An 8,787-nucleotide genomic window follows, 5' to 3' on the forward strand; every position below is an offset into this window, starting at 1 on the left:
GACAGTAAGAATTTATCTTCACAACAAAGTAAAGGGGAGAGACAGTCCAGTGCAAAGGGAGCTTTATACAGAAAGGTATGAAAATGTAAGAGATTATTATCTATTAAAAGAATTGAGAATTGCTGAGTAACTTGAAAACGAATGTGGAAGGCAGTAAGTCAAAAGAGGGTGCAGGAAAAAGACCATAGATTACCTCATACGCTTGCTAAGGAGTTCCCATTTGATCTTTCCTATGATGAGAAGCACTGGAAGCTTCTGAAGAAAGTAAAACGATCGGCTAAACATTTAAAGCTATCACGCTGAAGCTGGGGAGAGGTTCAGAGAGAAAAACATGTGTAAGCATGAGGACCTAGGTCTGAATCTTAGAAATCCTTAGAAAACATGAGGCATTGCTACATGCACCTGTACCTCTCGGCACTGGGAGACGGAGACAGATGGACCCTGAAAGCTCACTGGCCAGGCAGTCGGCTAGGCTAGCCTAGCCAAAAGGCAAGCCTCCAGTTCAACGAAACACTCTGTCTCAAAAGAATGAAGAAAGCAATAGAGGAAACATCCACTGTCCTCCTCTGGCCTCTACATGCACAGGTGTACCTCTCATTCATGTATATGAAATACACACGCACCCCTACCATCACAACCACCATACATAAAGGGGAGACACACATATCACTCTGGCAGTAATGTGAGGTACCCGTGAAAGAAAAGTACATAAAGAGAAAAGATGTCTTCTAAACAGTTTGGATTTTTTTTTTTAACACACCAAGATCGCTGACTAAAATGCAATGGTTGAGTTTAGGTAACTGAAATCAGACTAGCTTGAGTTCTAATAAAAAGACACCTGAGAGGTTGTGTCTACCGTGACTGAAAAAGAAACAGAAACTGATTCTATGGGAAGAAAAAACCTATGATTAAGACTAGCATCAACCTAAGTTTTGTCTCTTAAACTTGGTCATGTTTATCATAAACTAAAGAAGGGTAAAGAAAAGCTAAACGCAGCAAGATACACTGACATGACCCATAAAATAATCAACTCATTTAATACTTTTAACATCCACAAATGTAGTTATCCAATGTTTTTTTTTTAATAAGCTGACTTGTGTTAGAAAAATAGTTCAACAGAAAAACACTTGCCCAATACACACAAGGCCCCGTGTTCAATGTTTAGCACTACAAATCAAAAGTAAATTGATCTAACAAAAGAAATGTGTTTCCAGAAATAATTATGGTACTACAACTATTTAGAACTTTCTGGAGTAACAATAAGTCCATACTTGTTTCACAATCACAACCTGATTTCTGAAATTCAGACACTGAGTTCTTGGTTCTCCATCTCCAATAACCTTGACCTTAAACACTACTAGTAAGATGTCCTCTATGAGAAAAACGACCTTGAAATAGATAATATATCTCTTAAGCCCTAAGCTTTTAACACTTCTTTACATAACTTTTTCAGGGGAATCACCAGGGATACATGCTCTCCATCATCTTATCTCCTTGTTCTGTTTTTTTTTAATCTTAAGTAATTTTCATCTAGCATGTTACTAGAAAACATGCAATTCAAAAAAATGAGATAGTCTTCACAAAATAATAAAGCATAAACAATTTATTTTTACAGTGTTATCTATCTTTCTACCAAATAACAGTATTTATGACACAGGCATATTAAGCAAATAAGATGATACTAATGATAGACTAATACTACTTATACTAATACTAATGATAACAACAATTCACAGAGAAAAAAAGAAATGTCTAATAATTAAGCTAGCTTCCCGTATTTGTTACCTTGCTCAGACTAGTGCTAGAAAAATAAATCAACATATGCAGCAGCTTGAAAATCCTTGAAAGAAAATCTGGATGCCATCAGTGAAAACATTCTCCTTAAGACCACTTCCTAAATATAACACTAGTAGCACAGACACTGAAAGCAGCAATTAATAAATGGGAGCCCTGAAACTGAGAAGCTTCTGTAAATCAAAGAACATGGTCAACAAGACAAAACGGCAGCCTACAAAATGGAAAAAGATCTTCACCAACCCCACATTGCAACAGGGAGCTGATCTCCAAAGTATACAAAAAAAAAATCAAGAAATTGGCCTTAGAACAAATAATCCAATAGAAAAATAAGGTACAGACATAAACAGAGAACTCTCAACAGAGGAATCTAAAAATGGCTGAAAGACACTTAAGGAAATGCTCAGCATCCTTAACCATCAGAGAAATGCAAATCAAAACAACTCTGAGATTTCATCTTACACCTATAAGAATGGCCAAGATCAAAAACACTGATGATGGCTTATTCTGGAGATGACATGGGGTAAAGAGAACACTCCTTCATTGCTGGTGGGAGTGCGAACTGGTACAGACCTTTTGGATATCAGTATGATGATTTCTCAGAAAATTAGGAAACAACCTACCTCAAGACCCAGCAATACCACTTTTGGGTACAAGGACATGTGCTCAACTATTTTCACAGCAGCATTGTTTGTCATAACCAGAACCTGGAAACAACCTAAATGCCCCTTGATTGAAGAATGGATAAGGAAAATGTGGTAATTTACACAATGGAGTACTACACAGCAGAAAAAAATGACATCTTAAAATTTGTGGGCAAATGAATAGATCTAGAAAACATCATATTGAGTGAGGTAACCCAGACCCAGAAAGACAAATACCATATGTACTCACTCATACGTGGCTTTTAGACATAAAGCAAAGAAAAACCAGCCTACAATTCACAATCCCAGAAAACCTAAACAACGAGGACCCTAAGAGAGACATACATGGATCTGATCTACATGGGAAGTAGACAAAGACAGGATCTCCTGAGTAAACTGGGAGCACGGGGACCATGGGAGAGGGCAAAAGGGGAGGGGAGAGAAAGGGAAGGGAGTAGAGAAAAATATATAATTCAATTAAAAAAAATAAAATTTAAAAAAAATAAAAAGAAAGAAATCTTAAAAAAAAATATTCTCCTTAACTTTGGGTGACTCTGAGTTCAAACCAGTATAATTCAACTAGCATTCCCAACAACTTTGTCTCAGATTTTAACTGTGTTTCAAGAAGAAAAGAAATATGAAAAAGAAAGAACTTTATGCATTGTTATGCACACTTATTCTACTATATATCCAGTAAGTTATCAACCAACCCAGTATTTCCCTTTTGGAAACTTGTTATTAGTATATTCCCGTCTAGAGTCTATGTCCTTCTTTATTCAAAATAATTCATAATTATTTAGGAAATAGTAAAGGAACAAAGTCAACTATAGGAAGAAAGGAGAGTTAGCTTCACATAGGTAAAAATTGATGGTGAGGGGCTGAGAGAGTGCACATGCCTAGTATATACAAAGCCCTGGACTTACACTCCAGCACCACTGGAGAAAAATAGTACTAACAGCCAGACAAGGTGCCACATGCCTTTAATACCAGCACCAAGGATGGAGCTACAGGATAATTCAGTGTCAACCTGGGATACATATGGGAACCCTGTCTCAAAAGGAAAAAAAAAAAGTTAATGATGGGAGAAGGAAATAACCAATTAAGGTTTAACAATGTCAGTGGTAAATTTTTACAGTAAAGATGCAAACCAAATTACATTTGCAAGTAGAATATTATCAATACAAATTCAGAGCATGTCTGAGCCTATATTTCAATTTGTTGAATATACTAAATTATATAATTTTATATCCTGAAAATTTTGTCCATAATAAATATGTTAAATCCCATAATATCAACAAATGTATATTATGGGAGAGGAGTGTTTGGTTACATGAGATGTGTGATTCATAATATACTCAGAAAAATTCTGTGAAAAGAATGGCAAAAATAAGTTGTCAAAGAGAAGAAAATAATTATCACAATTGTGAGAGGCAATGGTCCACTTCCTAAAAAAGTAAAGGTGTATGAGGAGCATGGACGACACTGTTATTCTTTGTACTTTATTCATTTCTGTAAATATTTCATATGTAATCAGTATCTATAAAACAATGGTTTAAGAGCTAAGAAAAATCTGAGCAAACATTTGTTTTGGAAGAGTTAATTATCAAAAGATCCAATCCATTTTTGTTAATAATATTTTTAAATAAAGACCATAAAATGTGGATATGAAGGAAAAATAATAATTTTTTTCTTGATTTTCCAAATAAAATTAGCAATAAAGCTTTACTGGTACTTTAAAGGAAATTGTGTGTGTGTGTGTGTGTGTGTGTGTGTGTGTGTGTGTGTGTGTGTATCAAACTACCTGATGGTAACTTTTTACTTCTAAAGATCCCCCCTCAAAGCAAACACGACTGTAACTATTTCTTTGACCATCTGGAAAGTCCTGAGGAATAGTACTTATTGCTTGTAATCACATGAAACAAATTTAGAAACAGATTCCTATGAGCATTTCCTTGTATAGCTGTCCTGTGCATGTGTGTAGGCAGGTTTATCCACATCTAACAGCATCTGCTTTATGATGGATATGTGCAAGGTAAGCATACTGTACGGCTTGTCAATACTAACGTGAGAGGACAACACAGTATACCGATGAAGAACAGAGTCCCCAGCCAGAGTTTCTACACTGAAACAGTGTTTCCATGTCCCAGCTACATAATCTTTGGCAAAGGGATCTGGTTTCCATTTCTCACTGGTAAAATGGAAATAACAATATATATCTAATAGGATTCTGTAACTGTATAAACAATGTACAAGACTGGCACAAAGTGTGTGCTATATAAATGTACACTATTATTACTAGAATAGAATACCGTGTTCCTGAATATACTGTAAACAGTCTTAGCAATCTAAATTGACTAATATCAGATACTATTTAAAAGGGGCATCAAATCTAAGATCTGGTTAAGATAACGCTTCTAGCTCTGCACTCTAAAATAAACAAGTGATTAATAAATCTACATAACCTCTCTAATGATACAGAACAATCTGAAAAGATTGTTTCCCAAAAGTGCAGCTATCAATTTCTTCCCTTACACAAGGGGGCAGTGATAACAAGAAAAGAACAGGGCTCCGCAACACCTCTTCTTACAGACAGTAGGGGGTGGCAGTACATATGGCTTACAGTCAGAACAAAACAGGAAGACCCAACAGAACTGCTCTTTATTCTCTTCTGGCCCTCTTCTCTTTAGCTTCAACAGAGCCTTGAGGTAAAGGAAATAGCTGCAGAAAAGACTGAAGTTCAAAATAAATCAAGGAAAATCCAGTTTTGTTTTGCAGGAAATGATCCCTCAATGAATGATTCTGGAACCAGGGTGAAGCTGAATTTTCGGATTATCTGGCAAATTACTACAATAAGAACAACATTCAAGCAGGTAATTCAATTTATAAGAATTCTAACATAACACACTAAAATATCATTAATAATTAAATACACTCTAGTGAACACCTCAGATATTTCTGCTTTTGTTCCAGTTACATAGACACTGGGTGTATATGCACATGCTATATTACATAGCTCATCTAGCTGTCTTTTGTTACTTTTGAAATTTCAGTATGTTCTGACAGTTCTCTCAAAACAGATGTTCTTAAATGGAAGTCACAACGTTTTTCAGCATGTGGAGACACACACACACAAACAGAGAGGGAGAGAGAGAGAGGAGGAGGTGGGTGGAGAGACCGAAGAAGAGAGAACAGGAATATTTATTTCATTTATTTCCGTTTGGGGCTCATATGCCTAAGACAATTTACCTGGGAATGCTACGAGGCACACTACATTGACAGTATTCATGTTGTTGCTTTTTATGTCAATTTACTGTATCCGTTTTTATCTTATATCACTATCCCATCCCAACAGCTAGAACATACCAGAATATTTCACTATTGCCAGTCTCTGTAATTAACCATTGACATAGCTTTTGGCTCCAACCTTTCAAATGCCTGAAAATTTATCCCTTTTGTTCACCATATTGTTTTGTTTTCCTTGTTCCACTTATTTTCACCTGTGTAAAAGCCAAGACAGGGACACAGATGAAAAATAGTTCCCTTTGGCTAACGATCTTGAACACACAATTATGGTCAGGATGGTTGGTTTGTTTTGTCTTTTTGTTTGTGGGGTTTTTGTTTCCCTGAAGAGGAGCAGAAGAGGAGGTTAAGATGTCCAATCTTCTTCCTGACGCTAATTATCATTGTTTATGTTTTGTGAGAAACATTTTAAGCATTCCACACCTAGAACAGAAAGGCAGGCTACAATTGCAAGCCCTACATGCCGATGACAAAACCTGAAATGATTCTAGCCCTATTTTTTTTCTTTCCCATCTCACACAACCAACCTGGCTTTTTTTTTTTTTTTGCTTTCACGTGGGTACTTTCCCTATATATATAAAAAAAAATTGCTTATCGCAGGTCCTCTCGATTCCTATGACAGAACATGTAGCAAAGAGCCCTATTAGTCTTTCATTATACTACACCTCCTTCCCCAAAGGAATTATTAATATTCCTAATAACACTTCTACCTTGCATTTCTACGCCACAGAGGCCAGCCCATCCTGTGCCTTTACCTGGCACATTTCACAACTACTTCTATGCTGCATTCAGGGATACATTTTGCAACTCGTTCTGCACCACATTCCCTGCCACGTTTAGCAATCCGCCTCGCATCTCATCCCGGTCCCCATCATCCAAAGACTCTCCAGGTACCAAATATCAAGACTATCCTCGGTGACAGCCAAGTGGCCGACCCCGGAGCCCTCCGAAGCCGCCCTCGCTCCCACATTCGGAGGCAGCCTGCCTTCCCCACGCCTTCGCCACCGGAGGCACTTCAATCCCCGGTTCCCTGTCTCCCCGCTCGCCCCCGCCCCAACCCAGGCAGCCGAGGCGTCGCAAGCGAACGCCCCTGTCACCTCACCCTCAGCAACCCTCTTCCCTGAGCCCCCCGATCCTTACCTGCCGCTCTGAGGGGCGCGGCGCACCTCGGGGTCAAGCCCGCGTGCCCGTGATCTCCGGTGAGGACCGCGCCGCCGGCGGACGCCCCACGGAGGATCCGCGCCTCAGACGGGCTCAGCGGGGCCTCGCGGCCGGCGAGCGCTGGCAGCCCGCGGCGGTCCTCCTGTCAGCGGCGGCGCGGGGGCAAGACTCGCCCCTCAGCACCGCGGCGGCGGCTGCTGCAGCGGCGGTGTCGGCGGGCGCCTCGCTCCGCCTCGCGCTCCGCACAGCCCCGGAGGTGAGCGCGAGGGGGATGGGAACGGGGGCGGGGCCGCCCGAGGAGGCGCGCAGGGCGGCGGAGGGAGCGCGGCGCCTGCCGCCTGGGGCCCCGGGCTCGCGGCGCTCGCAGCTGGCCCCGCTGGGCGGGCGGCTGGCGCGAGGCGGCTGTGGCCACCGGGCCCCGCCGGAGCAGCGCGCGCCCAGCAACCCGCGCCCGGCCGGCCGCTCTCTAGCGCCGCCGCCGCGCCGGGGGCGTCGCACCCTCGGAGGCCGCCCGCAGCCCCGCCCCCTCCGGGCTGGGCTGGGGAGGAGCGCGAGCGCGGAGGGAGAGCGCGTGCGTGGGGGCGCGTGCGTGGTGGAGCGCGCGCGCCCCCGCCCCCTGCCCTTCCACGGCCTGGGGGTGGGGAGCTGTTGGGAGGGCTCGTAGGGGTGAGACCCCGCGCCGCGCTGACAGAGGGGACCCTGGCGCTGCAGGACGTGCAGGCATTTCTGGCTTCCTCAGGGGGCTTGGGCTGGTGGGGTCGAAGGCATTTGGTGAGGGAGAGGGGAGGAAGCTCAATAACTGACAAGGCCCTACAGAGTTTGGCTCCGCCCCCGGGATGATGTCACTCTCGAGGTGGCTGCTGCTGTCACGTGCGCCCACTTCTGGGGGGCCTTTCCTCCTGCTTTGATGGCACGAGCGTTCCTCCAGTCTGTCGTCCCCCCCATTTTGGACACCGCCGGCACACGTGTCACTCAAAGTCGTCGAAGCCAACAAGTGTCAGTTAATTCCTCTCCCGATTCTCGATCGCAGTAGGTAGACTGCTTTCAAGATGCCACCGTTGCCTATGGTGGAGATTAGAAGAGGGATGGGAAGAAAAACAACACGGGGATAACACAAAGGAGAAAAGAAAGCTGACATCTAGAACAACCACTGACGATTCGCCAACCTTAGCTTGCTAGACTTAAGTTGCCATGCTGCCTCTGCCATTGCCAGCTTGAATAAGAATGAATGTGATTTTTAAGGCAGTCAGGAGAGTCATCAGCACGTAAGACCTCATTGAAGGAGATTAGGTCATATTTCCCCCAAAACTCACCACCTAGATTTTCTTTCCAATGCTTCCTTGCCCTCAAATCACGAAACAGCCATTCAACTTTGCAAGATTCTTGAAGTATTTTTTTTTTCACGTGTTGCAAGATGTTACAAAGAATCGTCGTTGCATATGTTGCTTGGGTAGACTCCCATTCCATTAGCTTACATGACTTTTCAGTCTGCCTCCTAATGAAATGCCGTGACTGGAAATAGATGCACAAATTACATCAGTCAAGGGCACTGTTTCTATGCAGTTCCGAGGGTAAAGAGGTTGGTTCGTTTGATTGGCCAGTTATTCTGATACCAGTCCATCTGAATCTATCCCATTCCAGAGAACTTTGTTGTGTAATTTCTTTGACTTTTTTTAAAAAATCGTATTAATTTCAGCACAATACAAAAAAATGGATATGAAGCCTTGTCCAAAAACTAACTCTTATAGTGAACACTTGAGAATTCTGAGGTAGGACTGTAACATTGACTGTGGTTAGCATGGCAAGGTGAAAGACCGACATTTGGACTGTTAGTTGTAATTCCAACAGTTAGCTCAGTCTCACTAAAACTCATCTACCTACTGTGATA

At 42.3% G+C, this 8,787-nt stretch overlaps 1 protein-coding gene across 10 annotated transcripts in view; it reads right to left on the minus strand.

Moving 5' to 3' along the window:
• Tanc2 (tetratricopeptide repeat, ankyrin repeat and coiled-coil containing 2) overlaps window positions 1-7,414 on the minus strand; it is a 299,825-nt gene extending 292,411 nt beyond the window's left edge. For all 10 annotated transcript variants that reach the window (XM_075990388.1, XM_075990393.1, XM_075990392.1 and 7 more), the window contains exon 1: window positions 6,879-7,414. The gene's annotated coding sequence lies outside the window, so the exon portion shown is untranslated. The remainder of the gene's footprint in view (window positions 1-6,878) is intronic.
• Between the last annotated feature and the right edge of the window lie 1,373 nt (window positions 7,415-8,787).

The sequence above is a fragment of the Microtus pennsylvanicus genome, chromosome 11 (assembly GCF_037038515.1).
Source record: "Microtus pennsylvanicus isolate mMicPen1 chromosome 11, mMicPen1.hap1, whole genome shotgun sequence".
Taxonomy (NCBI): domain Eukaryota; kingdom Metazoa; phylum Chordata; class Mammalia; order Rodentia; family Cricetidae; genus Microtus; species Microtus pennsylvanicus.